The 3,962-nt window shown below is 35.4% G+C and overlaps 1 protein-coding gene across 3 annotated transcripts in view; it reads left to right on the forward strand.

The window, feature by feature from the left end:
- The first annotated feature begins 297 nt into the window (after positions 1-297).
- Positions 298-3,962, forward strand: part of LOC106878780 (prestin) — a 13,442-nt gene continuing 9,777 nt past the window's right edge. The window contains exons 1-2 of one of the 3 annotated variants that reach the window (XM_014928114.2): positions 298-586; positions 883-1,123. The gene's annotated coding sequence lies outside the window, so the exon portion shown is untranslated. Of the gene's footprint in view, positions 587-882; positions 1,124-1,452; positions 1,489-3,962 lie in introns of those variants that run through there. The other 2 variants (XM_014928115.2, XM_052969217.1) reach the window with 2 other exon arrangements.

Here is a 3,962-nt window from a genome sequence, read left to right on the forward strand (position 1 = left end):
TTATAATTTTTAAATAATGATTACCTTTGATGGTTTTTATTCCCATACATGCACATATATATATATATATATATATATATATATATATATATATATGCTTATGTGTGTGTGTGTGTGTGTGTGTGTGACGAGAAAATGTCCTGTTTTAAAACAAGTGCACTCTCAAGAGAGGATGCCCCGTATGAACAACAACTTAGCGAAGCGAAAAAGAAGACATACGTCAGACACACTACACGACGAAACCGCGTTGTTTTCGGCGAGAGCGTCATTCTCGCTGCTGTTGTTGTTGTTGTTGTTATTGTTGTTCAATGTTAACCCCCGCCTCCACCACCACCACTAATCACACACCACTACCATAATCACTCTCTTTTCTCTTTTCTCTTTCTCTTTCCCCTCTTCTCCTCTCACTCTCTTCCTCTCTTTCTATCTATATCTGCCTATCTATCTACGTGTCTATCTGCCTATCTATCTATCTTTTTTTTTCCCTAGCTTTATATCTCTCCGTATATCTTTTACTCAACATTGACGCGTATTTCACTCAGCCTCAGAACAACGGTCCAGCGATTTTGATTGACAATATCTTTAGGTGTGTATATAAATATATATATATATATATATATATATACAATTGCTTTCCATCTCGTATTGTCTTACGTATTATTTTTCCTTTCCTATTTCTTCTTTTCTGTCTTTCTTCCTTCCGCTTTGTTTTATAAACTTTAAAACAAATGTCTTTGCGTAATTTGTACACTGCGTGCTATTTCGACACACCTGTTCACCTTACTTTACATTCATTAAGCGGACAACTTCTACATAATAATTCGAAATAGTAATATAATCTCCCTCAAATCAAAACTTCTCTCTCTCTGTCTTTTTCTAAAGGCACAATGGAAATAATAACTGCTACACACCTTTCGATCATACCTCTCCACGATCAAATTTAACCTGGGGTTACGCAATTCATTAGTACTTTGTTTTGTCAACACCGGGAGGATAAAAGGAAGAAAAAAGAAGTCGTTGCGGTTGTATTTGAACTCGTAACATTATGAGTCGCACTTTGTCCGACACATTCACGATTCGCCCGACTAACAGCAGCAGCAATAGAATGTGTCTATTGGAAGCGGTAAATAACTTCTAATTTCTCTTTGATTTATCAATGAAAATATGCCACTGTTTCTCATTAGCAAAATCGGAAAGGTGAGGGATGTGGTCAGACTTAATGCTGTACACTTTTTAGTTGCGTGGCCCTTTGTTTTAAGTTCAAACTCCGCCGGTTTCGATTTTTACCGTTTTTTCCAAATTGTTTGGTATTGTACTGATGTTATAAATTATACGCAAACACGCTGATATAAATACGTATACATGTTGGGGTTGGTGTGTGTGTGTGTGTGTGTGTTTATTTAGACGAAGGTGTGGCTGTGTTGTAAAGAGTTAGCTCCCAACCACATGGTTCTAGGATCAGTCTCACTGCGCGGAACCTTGGGCAAGGTATGTTTACATATATATAAGTACACACACACACGCGCGCGTATATATATATATATAGTCATGGATATAGACACATACGTATGTCTGTGTACAATATATACGTATAAATATATATACATACATACGCATACGCATATACACACACTCATGCATATATATATATATATATATATATACACACACAAACACATACTTATGTATTCATATGTCAATGTAGATACATACATAACACACACACTCACACGGACAAGATATATACATGTATACATTCAAGCCAGACTGACAGACAGAAGACAGACAGACAGACAGACAGACAGACAGACAGATAGATAGATAGATAGATAGATAGATAGATAGATAGATAGATATAGACAGATAGATAGATAGACAGAGACAGACAGACAGGCAGATAGATAGATAGACATAGAGACAGACAGACAGGCAGATAGATAGATAGATAGATAGATAGATAGATAGATAGATAGATAGATAGACAGATAGACAGATAGACAGACAGAGAGGCAGATAGATAGATAGACATAGAGACAGACAGACAGGCAGATAGATAGATAGACCCATCAACCGATTGCATCACCTTCCTTCAGTAAACTTATTTTCCCCAACTTCTACATTTAAAAGAATTTCTCTTAACAAACCTCGTATTTACTATTTGATGAATCCAGCCCTCACTACTTTTTTTCTCCTCACCATCATCAATATCGATACACTATTACTTATAACCGTTTTATTGGCTCCTTGTGACCATAAATAATGTAGAAATCTATACTTCGCAGCGTGGCGGCGCATGGCTTAGTGGTTAGGGTGTCAGCATCATGATCGTAAGAATGTGGTTTCGATTCCTGCACTGGGCGACGCGTTGTGTCCTTGAGCAAAACACTTCATTTCACGCTGCTCCAGTCCACTCAGCTGGCAAAAATAAGTAACCCTGCGACGGACCATACACCTTGTATCCAGAACTTCTTCCATTCAGGAGTTTACTCAGAGGAAACAAAATAATGCTAGACAGAATGAATGACGAAGGAGATAATTAGTCTCCTTGAAAGATCCCACAATTGATATTGACTTCTCCAGAGCTTATAGTTGTAGTTTCCGTGTTGAGAATTAATGTCGTTTTTCCAGACTTCCATGATAGAAGATAATAAAAATATATTCCAGATAACTGGCGCGATATTTTGAATGTCACTGAAAGATGCATTTTTTCTGTTGTGACAATCATCAACAATCATTTTGTTAATTAAATGTTGATCCTTGAATCCGTATGACCCACGTTTACAGCCTTTGTGTTCATCAGGGAAAATGTTGTTGTTAACGAGGAAATCATGTGTGTCCATTAAGATAGATGTAAAAATCTTGTACATTGTTATAAGACATCTAAGCATCTGTAGTTCGTAGGGATCTTTTTTTTTTTCCACCATATTTGGAGAGCAAAATGTGATACCATTGACCGGCCATTCTGGAGTCATTTATGGTTCCTTCGTAACTACGTTTTAACAGCAAGCTTTTTGCGTGAGTTTGTAAAAGACATTAACCCATTACCTCCCATAATTCTATTAACTGGAATTTTTTTTTTTTATGAAACTTTGATTTCTAGCATAAAACAGCCTTAGAAACATGCTGGAATGATCAAAATAACATTTCAAAATAACATTTCAAAATAACATTTCAAAATAACATTTTAAATAGAAATAAGCGAGATATTGGGTAAAAAATTAGCAAACCTCATTTGAATATCAGAGAAATATACCTAGTAGATATGGCAAAAAGGTTAGATATGTGTAAATATCGACAGATAATTACGAAATTTGTAATTTTTAAGTGATCTCATATGAGATCACTGGTAGGTAATGGGTTAATCCAGTAGTTTGGGATTTTATCCTTTCCTGATGACTTCCATTAACTGGACTTTTCCAATGTAAGCCTGACATCTACACTAAAATCTTTCCATATCTGCTCTTCTGAAAGTTCAATGTCTTGTTTTTGTCTATTAATCGATGAGGCTTCACAGTTATGCATCCTATCTCTTCTGCCCAAACTTTACTTCAGAACTCAAGTATTTCTTGTTCTGAGAAGACTTCATCTTTTTTTATGGTGTTCTCTCCAATGTGCCTATACAGGGTATCCACAAAGTCTGGGTACATGGAGTAAATAAAAGCATAACATAAACAACCAAATATAAGAAATAATAATTTCTTAAAGTATGTGTTAATCCCCATGTACCCAGACTTTGTGGACACCCTGTAGAAGTTCTTTGGATTATTTTTAAACGTAATAATCTCTGAAGGACCTGAATGGATTTTTTCAAAGTGTCGTATGCACGCAGTTTTAGCCTACAGTTTTTTTTTTTAATCTTTTCCACTACTTCAGCAAATTGATATTCAATTCATATTTTCTCATTATCTTTCTCTTCTTAAATGGTTTTATATTATGATTATTGCTAAAAAAAATTTCAGTAT

This window comes from Octopus bimaculoides, chromosome 7 (genome assembly GCF_001194135.2).
Source record: "Octopus bimaculoides isolate UCB-OBI-ISO-001 chromosome 7, ASM119413v2, whole genome shotgun sequence".
NCBI lineage: Eukaryota > Metazoa > Mollusca > Cephalopoda > Octopoda > Octopodidae > Octopus > Octopus bimaculoides.